A 14,188-nucleotide genomic window follows, 5' to 3' on the forward strand; every position below is an offset into this window, starting at 1 on the left:
TGCGACAAGTTATGGACAAAACTTTCAATTTCCGGTTTTGTTGATTTTGTTTTAATGCACAAGTTGCATATTCATCTTTTCATTGGCATGGAGTGTTGAGGGTAAATTTGGAATAAGGAAGATTTGGGGTTAAAAGTGAATTATGAAAAGTTAAGCATTTCATGAAAAGGCCAAAGTGGCCGTGTGTTAAGGTGGGACCCACATGTCAGAATTTTATAAAGGACATATGAAGAGATATATGGGTGGTACATGTGAAGTTGAACAAGTCCTAAGAAGGACCCATAAGCTAAAAATGAGTGTAAGCCCTCCAAAAGGGCGATTTAAGAAAACGTCTTCGGGTGATCTGACTTCGAGGGGGTAAAACGGTATTACGAGTTTGGAATTTGGGAAAACTCTCAGAATGAAAATTTTAGATAATTGAAATAGCTTTCCAACCATAGGTCGTGGGGTCACAGGCGACATAGGGATAAGGAGATATGGACGTTTTAAGGCAGAAAGGTCGGTGGGCCAAAGCCCAACCCGAGCCCAACCGGGTCGTGCCCATTACCCACACCTTTTTACATGAAATATCAGTCTTTTCTCCTCATTTTTCATACCAAAACACCCAGAAAATTCTGGAAAGAGAGTGACAAGAGCCTTGGAGAGAAGAAAAACTAATTTTGACCAAAATCCGCGCCCGACCCGAAGCCCATGAAGAGAAAAGTGTCGTACGTCGCGTTGCCTTCAATTTGAGCTAAAAATCAACCAAGAATAAGAGGGTGGACGTGGTGGCTGCACACTTAAGGTAAGATTAAGGTTCCTTTTCATCGTAACAAGTTTATTCAGAGTTTTAACGGATTAGAACGGAGGGAATAGTGTGTAGAAATGGATGAAATTCATGAAACCTTGTATGTTGATGTTTAGCCGTGAGTATGGGCTGTTTTGTGACAAGGAATGAACTAAATTTTATTTAGTATTTTTGGTTGTTGTGTTGTGGATTCTATAATGTAAGTAAAGGTTTAATGAATTAAGTTGAAGATAAAATCGTGTGTGGGCTGTTTTGGAAGCTAATGTGAATTAAAAATAGTTTCTTGTATTTATGAAGATAATGTTGCTAAAGTGTGGATTGTTGGTATAGTTTATGAATTTGGAAGAAAGAAATGTGTTGTTGTTGTTCTTACTGAATTTGGAAGATTTCGAGTAATGTTGTAAGTTGGTTGAGCCGTTTGGAATGTTGTGTGGATTGTTTGAAATATTCTTGAATTTTGTTGAATGGTTTGGATTAGTACGTGAACGTATGAGTATTGATGTTGGCTTGATCGTGTGTGGTTGATTTGAATGAAAATGAAATATCGTCGAATTGTATAGAAAAGAGTTACTAATGTTAGAATGTGTTTGGAATTAATTATTGATATTGTTTATATGGTTGTTGGTATTGTTGTTGAAGATTGGGCCGAGTTGAATTCTCGGGGTTGTTGAATTTATAGGGGAAATTCTGCCCAAATTTCTGTAAATAAAGTGCGAGCTTAGAATTGGATTCCGAGGTGCCTATGGCTAATGTTTGGTATTTAATGATGTTATTGTAGCTCTTGGAGAGCCCGAGACTTGAGTTTGGATTAGCTTAGGAAGCAAATGAGGTATGTAAAGCGTATCTTTCTTTTGTTTGGCATGTCCTAGACGCAAGTAAGTTGTGATATCTTATGAGCCTTGGAGGTAACTCTATTCTGAAGTCCGAGCATGTTTGTGATTCATATTTTCTTCTTGATGTTCGCATTTTAATATGGTCGGATTATGATCCTTATGTCTTCCGTATGATTGGATTTTAAAAGTTGCATAAAGAGATTTTGTTGTAAAAGATTTTGTAACTACGAATGTCCGTACCTTTCGTAGACAGAACCGGATTGCTTTGATATGCTCGTAAATGACTTCGTAACGTATAATGACTTTAACTTTCATAGGCGGACCCGGATTGGGTTGACGCTCGTCCGTGGGTCCCGCGACTTTCCTTTGTATAGTTCTGACGACCTTTGAAAGAACTTAAGGTGGCTACCATTCCGACCCCCGAGTATGGTTACTTATTTATCTGTTAAGTTTGAAATGAGGTTTTATGCATACGATTTTGATACGTATCTATGGTTCCTAAAAGTTCTATTTGATCCGTTCTGAGTGACGTTCGGAGGAAACTCGATTTGACTATTGTTTTGGCTTTTAAATGATGGTTCGTTTTGATTAACCTATTAAGTCCTTGAAAATGTTTTAAGCGTGTTTGGTTACTCACGATTACGCTCGTGCATTATGTTACGAACATCATATGTTTGCGACATTTCATACGGTGCTAGCTTTATTTGATTTGACAAAGATGATAGGCATGTCTGTTTTCTGAAAAATTTTCATTATGTGCTTATGTCATGTTTTGCGGGCCCAGTACGATTATGAGTATTACAGAAGTCAGCGAGTTCGCTCGGCCCTAGGTAAGGGTCGGATGCCCATCATGCCCTATCGAAAATTAGGGTGTGACAAATTGGTATCAGAGCAGTTCGTCCTAGGGGCTATCTGCAAAGCCGTGTCCAGTAGAGTCCTGTTTATGGTGTGAAGCGCGCCACATTTATAAATGGGAGGCTACGGGGCATCTAGGGTGGTTACTCTTTTTTTTCACATCTGAGATCGTTCCATAGAACCAAGTCATAGGAAATGAGATTTCTTGCACTAACCTTTGGTTTCAGCAGAAGAATGGCATCGACAGAAGAAAGTGACTAGCGATATTGGAAGTTACAAAGCACGCAGGTAAGCAAAGGTATGAAAGATATATGTCGGGTAAAATATTGAAGTACGATGGAGATACAAGTTAAAAACTGAAAAGGGAAGTAAACAAGAAAGTATAACAGGTGCTGTTTGAGCTGGGCATACGAGGTATGTTCATTATTTTTGTACTGTTGATGATATTGGGAGCCCTGTGTGGCCGTGACATGACATGATATATATACATATGTTGGCCTTGTGAGGTACTGTTGGTATTTCCTGCGTACAGGTTTTGAGATAGTAAGAAATATAGAGGAAACTCTGCCGAAATTTTTCCAGAAATAAAAAGAGAATGAGATATAGGTTTGTAATACGACTTGAAAGGTCGTGCCGATAGTAATAGTGAGATTAAGACAAGAGTACAGAGGGAAGGAATTGTGATGTATATGAATGTATGGATAAGACAACTTGTGAAATATAAAGGATAAAGTGGACCAGAAAGGGTAAAGGGTTAAGTGTTATGTTATAGGATTGATTACGAATAAGATATAATGTGAATATAACGGGGATTGTTATGAAGATAAGTGAAGCCTAGTGAGAAAGTGGCCAAGGTTATGATGTGATCTATGTAGCTAGAATGCAAAGGCAAGTGTGAAACGGAAAAACAAGCTATGTGTCACGCCCCAATTTCCGAGGGACGTGATGGGCACCCGACCCCATACCCGGAGCCGAGCGAACCCACAGACTCCTATCACACGCATAATTTTTTTTTTCAAAACTCAATACTGAAAAATTATAAAATACATAATGAGGCTTACAAACTTGACAAAATCAGAATTACACAAAACTCATTACATAACACACATCGACATGTAAATTTGCATGGAGCCCGGCCGACAGACACACATCATACCACAACACTGTTCGCAAAGTCTCTAATGCCATCCGAAGACACAACGTACATACTCGGACTCGAAAGGTGCTCCAAGGAAGGGTGGAGCTCACCAATCATCTTTGGAATATCTTCAACTCATCGCAGGTACACGCGGCATGAAACGCGGCCGAAGAAAGAGCGGGGGTCGGTACGGAAAATGTGCGAGTATGCAAAGCCGAAAAAAACTATAAACAAAATCATAGTCAAGCACAAAGTACGAAGTATGGTGACGGAACCACGACCGGACTCGTAAATACAACATTTGCAACGAGACGGAACCTTAGTCGTAACCGTAAGTACGCGGAGAGGTATAGCCGGACGGTCGTAACGAGAATCGGGTACGGAAGACCTGCCCGGACGATTGGGATCGGAAGTACGGAGACACGTCCAAATGGGTCCAAACGTACAGAGGTGTGTCAGACAGATCCATAGTCAGAGTCGGACGTACCGACGTATATCGGACAGATTCGTAAACCGAGCAGACGTACAGAAATATACCGACAAATCCGAATTCGTAATCGGGGATACAGAACGAGCATAATGTCAGACGCAGATCAGACGTACTGTTACAGATCGTACAGAACATACAGAATGCCAGAGACAGATCATACGTACTGATACAGACCATACAGACGTACAGAATACTGTTACAAATCAGGTTCATATGCAGAACAGAACATGCGAGTCTTTGAAACGAGATCGGCCCCCGTATGCGGGATAACAGATCCCGGCCCTCTTCGAGGGACGCGTGCCCGGTCGAGTCATATATCGGATATGCATGTAATCGAACGCCGTAGCGTACATATATATCGAGCCCGGCCCTCCAGTGAGTGGCGCGGTAACAGAACCCGGCCCTCTAGTACGGGACGCGGTGAACAGACAGATCAAATGCCATCCTGGCCACCACCCCATAACATCACATCATAACATAATATCATAAAACAGAGCCCGGCCCGCCTATGAGGGACGCGGTGAACAATGCAGAGAGGTGCACGATAACAGAACCTGGCCGGGACTCGGTGAGCATACATAACGACGGTGCGGCGTAATGCGCACGATAACACATCGAACGGCCGGGACGCAGTGAAAGATACATTGAGCCTTGCACGAGCAGAGTAGTGCAGAAACATATGCATACAAATCCAGACTTGACAGACAGATTCACTTACCAATATCTGAGGTTCAAAACAAGTTTCTGGTCAGTCTCTACCAAACGTTGGGATTATCACATCAAAACGCCAGGGCGTATCACCTCGGGTGGTCGAAGCATATTATATCAGAGCGGACATTCCGACGCAAATCCGGATCATACACAGACGTCAGGAACATTTAACTTACGGAACATTCGGGGAACGAAGTGATAAACATACCCGATTTACCATACGGACGCACATAAGGGAGGTATCGAGGATTGTGGGCCCACTTCGCACAAAATCAAGATAACATACGAAGTTATGAGCGTTCGTACTTAAGAACTCTTTTTGGTACAAGACCTTCTCATACTTACTCATTTATCAAACATATTAAAGCTTAGTGATACCAACATGCTTATATATGACCTAAATCAAAATTATAAACAGACTCAGAAATCAGGAGCGGAGTTACCCCAAGTACACATTATATCACAACTTATTAGCTCTAGGACATGCCATAAAAAGAAAAGGTAAGCCTCACATACCTGTTTCGCCTCCTATTTGCTATTCTTAATCATCCGAACTCGTCAATCTACATTTCAAAGGATTCATACTACGTTAGTCTCTTCATTCCACATTTGTTCCGAATTCCAAACCAAATTATTTTATATTTTGCTAAAAATCGAAAAGATCTCCCCCGTTTATATGCCTAGCCCGAATTCTCAATCCAATAACCAACAACAACAATGGCAACCCCAACATTAATAACATAATTTCCATGCCAAATTATTCCATAGAACAGCCCACACGCTGTTTCTCAACTTTCATAATTAATTCACTGCGTATACGCTCATTTAATCACGCTCCCTTCGTAAATAAGCCAATATTAACACAAATAGAAAGAAATACATACCTTTATCACGTTAATAATATTGCATCTCCACTTTTTCACCTCAATTTTATGCCACACACACACCACCATACGATTCGCAACGAAAACTATACGGTATCCGGGCCGAAATTTGAGAATTATACACGGTTTAGGCCAAAATTTGATTGTGGAATGGTTGGGGAATTTTCCAGAATTTTTGAAGTGTTTTTGGGTGTGTTTGGTCGAAAATGAGGGGTTTACCCCTTTTTATAACGTTAGGGTTCTGTCCAGAACCATCCAGAAAACCTTCAGCGCGATCGCGCCTGCTTTGGGCGCGTTCGCGCTGGTCCAGTTTTTCTGACTGGACCTTCGTTCAGTAAAATGGTCATAACTTTTGATCCCGATATCGTATGAGGACCCATGACCTATGGTTGGAAAGCTAATTCAATTATCTACAACTTCTATTTCTTGATACTTTTTCAAATTCCAAACTCATAATACCCTTTTTGCCCCTCAAATTCAGATCACCCGAAAACATTTTCTTAAATCGTTCTTTTGGAGGGCTTACACTCAATTTCGGTTTATGGGTCCTTCTTAGGACTTGCTCGGCTTTTCGTATACTATTCATATGTCTCTTCATACTTCCTTTATGAAAATCCGACGTGTGGGCCCCGCTTGTCATGCAACAACGGACATTTCCCATAAAGTGTTTTATGGACCAATTCACTTCATATGACCTCCAAATGTCATATACATGATATTATTGTATTCTTACCATATAAAATCGATCCCAAACTTGATTTCCAAAATTTTGTTCGCGCCGCCCCGCGCCACGGGGTGGCGCATTCGCGCCGCATCGCTCCCCGGCCTCGCGCGTTCGCGCCACTTCCGCGCGTTCGCGCGACCACCCTCTACGGTCCGCTGAGGCCAACTTGCAATGTCCATATCTCCTTTCATGACTTTCTCTAGAATTAATGCGAAATTACCTTCTTGCCCCTAGCCTTTTCACAAAATTACCATAATACCATTTTGCCAATTTCCCTTTTTGCCCTTGGTCTTTATCAATATTTCCACACTAATAATATTTTCCAACGACTTACACATTACAACGGAACCGAAAAATGACCTTGCCCTGAACTTTCCGCCATTGTCTCGAAATATCCGAAAGTGCAAAATGCGAGGTGTAACATCCTTCCCCCCTTTAGAACATTCGTCCTCGAATGTTCAACTAGTCTACAGGCTTTCATAATCACCTTGGGGGGGGGTTCACATGTACTGAGCGTCCTTACCAAACGTATTACAATACCGTTGTTTCTAACTTCCCTTTTGCACTTCTCTCACCCGCTTCCCCCCTTTTTGGGGCACACTTATACCGTTGTACTCATCCATACCCTTATATCTTTTCATTCCTTCTCAGATCCTAGCCTCCAAATAATGTGCCTAGAATGTTACAAGTTGAGTAAAGGGAATTACAAGAAGGAAAAATTTAAACCGAGATATATTGGACCTTATTACATTATTCGTAAGGTAAGAGGAGATGGAAAAGAAATATGATTGTGTTACATCTCGCATTTTGTACGTCGGAAAATTTTTAAGTTGTTTGCGACAAATTAGGGACGAGGTTATTCCCGGCTTTGTTGTAAGATATAAGTGCTCTATGATTTTATGGGATGGAAATGTTAATAAAAATGTGGGGTTAAAAATGGAATTTTGGAAATTTGTAGCTCATGAAAAATAAAGCCACATGTAGTGCGGGCCATAGCTACATGGAGGATTAATATAGGTAGAGCTAAATGACTTGTTAAGTCATTTTCATTATGATTCATCTTTTGGAAATTTCATGAAACTTGGAGAAATTTGGAGGGAAGGAAAAATTCAAAAAAAAAAAAAAGGATTAGAGAGGGGCACATGACCGGCCATGTGCCCCATTAGTAATATATATATATATATATATATATATATATATATATGTGTGTGTGTGATGACAAGAAGACACACTTCATCATTTTTGTTCTAGAGAATTCAAGAAAAGAGAAAGAAAAGAAAAAAGGAAAGAAAGGAGGGAGAGGATCGGCCATGGCCGGTCGAACCACGACCACGGGAGAAGTGATCATGGAAAAATTTTCTTTTCATGTTTTCCTACTAAGTGAAGGGTCCTTATTAACATGAGCTAATTGTTGGAGCAAGCAAGGCATCCGTTTGTGCATGGTTCATGACCTTAGCCGAGGGAGTAAAGTTGAAGGAAAGGTAAGGTTCAAACTTGTTTTTCATGTGTTATGCATGGTTTGTGTGTGGTGTGAAGTGTAGAAATGAATGGAAAACCATGAAAATAGGGAGGTGGGAGTGTGGCCGTGTGTGTGTGCATATGTGTGGCCGTGTAGTGTGTGTTGTGTTAGGGTAAGAAATTAAGTGTATTCCACATGTTTATGTGTTGTTGTAATGTGTAGAGAATGAAGGGAACTCATGGAATGTTGAATGTTGTGTTGTGGCCGAATATGGGCTGAATTGGTATAGGTATGTTGAACTCATTTTATATGGTATTTTGGTTGTTGATTGTTGTGGATTATGTCACGAAAATGAAGGTTTGATTATCCAAATGGAAGTCATAATTGTTGTGGGTCGATTTAGAGCATAGTGTAATTTCAATATAGTTTCTTGTGTTGATGGAAATGATGTTGTTAACATATAGAATTGTTGATATAGTTGATGAATTTGAAAGAGAAAAGTGTGTTGTTATTGTTCTGGTTGAGTTGGAAGGCTTCAGACAAGATTGGATGTTGGTTGGGACATCTTGAATTGCCTATCAATATTGTTATTGTGATTGTTGGTTTGGTTGTTGTAATTTGGCCGAGTTGAATTCTCGGGGTGGATGGATTTGTAGGGGAAGTGCTGCCAAAATTTTGGTAGACAAGTATTAAACCAAGATTGAAAGTTAAAGTCTCGTGAATAGTAACTGGTAAATGTGACCGTTTGCAGACTCTAGGCGAAATGGGATTGGAGATAGAGCGAGCATAAGTCGTCCGAAAGGTATGTAAGGCTTCACTTTCTTTCTTTGGCATGTCTTAGATGTGGTAGGCTTGAATATGTGCCTCGGGGACAATTTCTTTCTTAGAAATTCAAGATTGAAATTAACTACTATTCATTCAGTAGAATTGAATTAGAAATTGTGTGAAATGATGGAAGAACTTCCTAAACATTTAGAACTTGCATGAGTAGGACCCGACTACCAAAGGCCAGTTGCTTAGCTACTTCATTATGTTCTATAATATACTTTGTCAAAAATAACAATGTCTCTAATACGATTATTACTTCGGTTTTCCAAAAATGGCTTCGGAAACGCGTTTGTGGTTCACCGATGATTTTTAAAGAACTAGTTTTGTACAAAGAAACACAAAATTGATTTTTCTAAAACCACTCCGACGGGGTGTGAGATTTTAATATTTAGACTTTCTAAAACCACTCCGAAGGGTGTGGTGGCCTCGCCTTATGCCCGAGTGTGCTATGGCCTCGGCCCGTGTCCGAGCGGGAGCCGTGGCCTCGCCGATCACCGAGTGTGCTATGGCCTCGCCTCACGTCCGGGTGCACTATGGCCTCGGCTTATGTCCGAGTGAGCTATTTTTCAAAAAATGACCCCGGCGGGGTGCAGATTTTACTATTTCATTTCACTTACTACTTATGTTTACATTATCATTGCTATTATGCCCGAAGGGGCCGTGATTATTGTTATGCCGGAAGCGGCATGCCCGAAGGGGCCATCTTTATTGTTATGCCGGAAGCGGCAATGCCCGAAGGGGCCATCCTTATTACTACGTCGGCCGGCCGTCCGTCGGACTATTTCATTGAATGTCGAAGCGACGCACGGGTTAGATTGCACCTTTACTTAAGATGTGTGTGTTCATTTGCATTATTCACTTAAGGATTACATGAGACCCGTATATATATATTTATGCTTCTTCCAAATAAGGCGTCGTTGTATTGAACTTGATTTGCGATTTCTTCTCTCTTAAATTAAGTCGCGGTTATTATTGGTCACCGCTCTTACATATTCGTAAGACATTTCTTCGTACCGACCCCCTTTCTTCGGGGTCGCGTTTCATGCCACGCAGTACACCCGTGACGAGTAAAAGACTTTGCTAGGAGCTGTTCCGGTGGGATTGGCGAGCTCCATCTCGGCCGAGTGTTGCCGGTGTCGAGTACTTATGTCATGGTAATTGTACATCCTAGAGACTTTGCGTGCGTGTCCGTGGATAAGTGCGTCGGGAAGTGCGAATAATTTGTAAATGTTAAAGGAGTATGTATTTGCGATAATGATTGTTGTTTGAAAAGTTCCGTGTTTTAAGAAGTTTTCGAAATGGCGGTGTTTTATTACGCGAATGTCTAAGGTTCGCTCACCTCCGAGGAGAGTCGGGTGCCCATCACACCCTACAGGTGGTCGGGTGTGACAGATTGGTAGAAGAGATTGCGTCTTTATGGTAATAAAGGAAACCCCGAGATCCTCACAAGACCTTATGCGATTAGTTGAACATTCGAGGACGAATGTTCTAAAGGGGGGAAGGATGTTACATCCCGTACTTTGTACGTTGGAATATTTTAAGTTGGCTGCGACAAGTTATGGACAAGACTTTCAATTTCCGGTTTTGTTGATTTTGTTTTAATGCAAAAGTTGCATATTCATCTTTTCATTGGCATGGAGTGTTGAGGGTAAATTTGGAATAAGGAAGATTTGGGGTTAAAAGTGAATTATGAAAAGTTAAGCATTTCATGAAAAGGCCAAAGTGACCGTGTGTTAAGGTGGGACCCACATGTCGGGATTTTATAAAGGACATATAAAGAGATATATGGGTGGTACATGTGAAGTTGAGCAAGTCCTAAGAAGGACCCATAAGCTAAAAATGAGTGTAAGCCCTCCAAAAGGGCGATTTAAGAAAACGTCTTCGGGTGATCTGACTTCGAGGGGCCAAAACGGTATTATGATTTTGGAATTTGGGAAACTCTCAGAATTAAAGTTGTAGTTAATTTAAATAGCTTTCCAACCATAGGTCGTGGGGTCACAGGCGACATCGGGATAAGGAGATATGGACGTTTTAAAGGCGTAAAGGTCGATGGGCGGTGCCCAACCCGAGCCCAACCGGGTCAGGCCCATTACCCACACATTTTAAAATGAAATATCAGCCTTTTCTCCTCATTTTTCATACTAAAACACCCAGAGCCTTGGAGAGAAGAAAAACTAATTTTGACCAAAATCCGCGCCCCGAATTCCGAAGCCCATGAAGAGAAAAGTGTCGTACGTCGCGTTGCCTTCAATTTGAGCTAAAAATCAACCAAGAAGAAGAGGGTGGACGTGGTGGCTGCACACTTAAGGTAAGATTAAGGTTCCTTTTCATCGTAACAAGTTTATTCAGAGTTTTAACGGATTAGAACGGAGGGAATAGTATGTAGAAATGGATGAAATTCATGAAACCTTGTATGTTGATGTTGAGCCGTGAGTATGGGCTGTTTTGTGACAAGGAATGAACTAAATTTTATTTAGTATTTTTGGTTGTTGTGTTGTGGATTCTATAATGTAAGTAAAGGTTTAATGAATTAAGTTGAAGATAAAATCGTGTGTGGGCTGTTTTGGAAGCTAATGTGAATTAAAAATAGTTTCTTGCATTTATGAAGATAATGTTGCTAAACTGTGGATTGTTGGTGTAGTTTATGAATTTGGAAGAAAGAAATGTGTTGTTGTTGTTCTTACTGAATTTGGAAGATTTCGAGTAATATTGTATGTTGGTTGAGCCGTTTGGAATGTTGTGTGGATTGTTTGAAATATTATTGAATTTTGTTGAATGGTTTGGATTAGTACTTGAACGTATGAGTATTGATGTTGGTTTGATCGTGTGCGGTTGATTTGAATGAAAATGAAATATCGTCGAATTGTATAGAAAAGAGTTACTAATGTTAGAATGTGTTTGGAATTAATTATTGATATTGTTTATATGGTTGTTGGTATTGTTGTTGAAGATTGGACCGAGTTGAATTCTCGGGGTTGTTGAATTTATAGGGGAAATGCTGCCTAAATTTCTGTAAATAAAGTGCGAGCTTAGAATTGGATTCCGAGGTGCCTATGGCTAATGTTTAATGTTTAATGACGTTATTGTAGCTCTTGGAGAGCCCGAGACTTGAGTTTGGATTAGCTTAGGAAGCAAATGAGGTATGTAAAGCTTATCCTTCTTTTGTTTGGCATGTCCTAGACGCAAGTAAGTTGTGATATCTTATGAGCCTTGGGGGTAACTCTATTCTGAAGTCCGAGCATGTTTGTGATTCATATTTGCTTCTTGATGTTCGCATTTTAATATGGTCGGATTATGATCCTTATGTCTTCCGTATGATTGGATTTTAAAAGCTGTATAAAGAGATTTTGTTGTAAAAGATTCTGGAACTACGAATGTCCGTACCTTTCATAGACAGAACCGGATTGCTTTGATATGCTCGTAAATGACTTCGTAACGTATAATGACTTTAACTTTCATAGGCGGGCCCGGATTGGGTTGACGCTCGTCCGTGGGTCCCGCGACTTTCCTTTGTATAGTTCTGACGACCTTTGAAAGAACTTAAGGTGGCTACCATTCCGACCCCCGAGTATGGTTACTTATTTATCTGTTAAGTTTGAAATGAGGGTTTTATGCATACGATTTTGATACGTATCTATGGTTCCTAAAAGTTCTATTTGATCTGTTCCCGAGTGACGTTCAGAGGAAACCTGATTTGACTATTGTTTTGGCTTTTAAATGATGGTTCGTTTTGATTAACCTATTAAGTCCTTGAAAATGTTTTAAACTGTGTTTGGTTACTCACGATTCTGCTCGTGCATTATGTTACGAACATCATATGTTTGCAGATTTCATTCGGTGCTAGCTTTATTTGATTTGACAAAGATGATAGGCATGTCTGTTTTCTGAAAAATTTTCATTATGTGCTTATGTCATGTTTTTCGGGCCCAGTACGATTATGAGTATTACAGAAGTCAGCGGGTTCGCTCGGCCCTAGGTAAGGGTCGGATGCCCATCATGCCCTATCGGAAATTAGGGTGTGACAGGTTCGGCTTCAGTGCTCCTAACTTGAACCAAATGATAAATATAGCCTTTAGAAATCATTTTTCGTGCCTTAAGGTAGGAAATAAACCTACGCTTTGGAGCCGGCGTATTGCCCTTCCATTTGAGAATCGGCTCTCCCAGAAACTGAAATTTCACAGTTTTGGACCAACATTCAACATTGGCATAGCAAGAGGCTAGCCAGTCCACACCCATAATAGCATTGAAATCTACCATTTCTAATTTCACTAAATTAGCAAAAGTCTCATGGCCACATAACGTAACCAAAGACTTACGATAAATTTGTCTCGCAACAATAGGTGCCCTGAACGGAGTAGAAACTAAGAAAAGCTTGGGCAAAGATTTGGGCTTAATACCAAACTTATCATCAATATAAGGAGTGATATAAGATAGTATGGAACCCGAGTCAATAAATGCATAAACATCATAGGAATAGATGGATAAAATACCTGTCACAACATCTGGGGACGACTGAAGATCCTGCCGCCCTATAAGTGCCTAAATACAATTTTGGTTGTTGCCGGAACCAGACACCTGACCTCTTCCCCTACCTCTACCTGTCGGCTCTGAAGAAGAACCTAGCCAAGGAGGGCGAACAGAAGATGAAGAACTTGCGATCGAACCTGTCACCTCAGCCGGGCCTCCTCTACCGCGAGATGAACACTTTCCCACAATATGACCAGGCTGCCCACAAGAGTAACACACCCCCATACCCTGGCGGCATTGGCCAAAGTGGCCCTTACCGCACTGATCACAACAGGGCAGTGGTGTTATATCCCGTATTTTGTACGTCGGGATAATCCGAGTCAATCACGATAAGTTAGGGACAAGACTATTCCGGAATACGAAGTCGAGATTTTAACCACAAGTGTGTTTTAAGACATAAGTTGTTCATGATATTGTGGCATGGAATATTAAGGAAAGTTGGGGGTTAAATGTTATTTTTAGAAAGTAATTGGTTTTAAAAAAAAAAAAAAAAAAAAAAAGAGGGGGCCATGTGGCCGGCCACCTTGGTGTGGGCCATGGCCACATGGTTGGCTAATACATGAAATAAAAAGATGACTAAGTCATCTTATTTCATCATCTTCACCCTTAGAATTTTCAAGAAACTTGGAGAGCCAAAAGCAAGAGCCTATTCGGCCATAGGAAGAGAAAAGGGAAGTCCAAAAATAGTGATCAAAAAAATAATTCCTCCTAGCAATTCTATCAATTGAAGGGTCCTTATTAACGAGGAGTAGTCGTTGGAACAAACAAGGTAGTCAATCTTGGAAGAACAAGCTCTAGCAGAGTAAGAAGATAAGTGGAAGGAGGTAAGATTTAATCTTCTCTTTTTATATGTTATGCATGGTTTGTGTAGGTTGTGGAGTGTGGAAATGAATGAAATTCATGAAAGTGTGGAGTTGATGTTGTGGCCGTATGTATGGTGTTGGAACCGTGT

This window comes from Lycium ferocissimum, unplaced genomic scaffold, assembly GCF_029784015.1.
Source record: "Lycium ferocissimum isolate CSIRO_LF1 unplaced genomic scaffold, AGI_CSIRO_Lferr_CH_V1 ctg6767, whole genome shotgun sequence".
NCBI lineage: Eukaryota > Viridiplantae > Streptophyta > Magnoliopsida > Solanales > Solanaceae > Lycium > Lycium ferocissimum.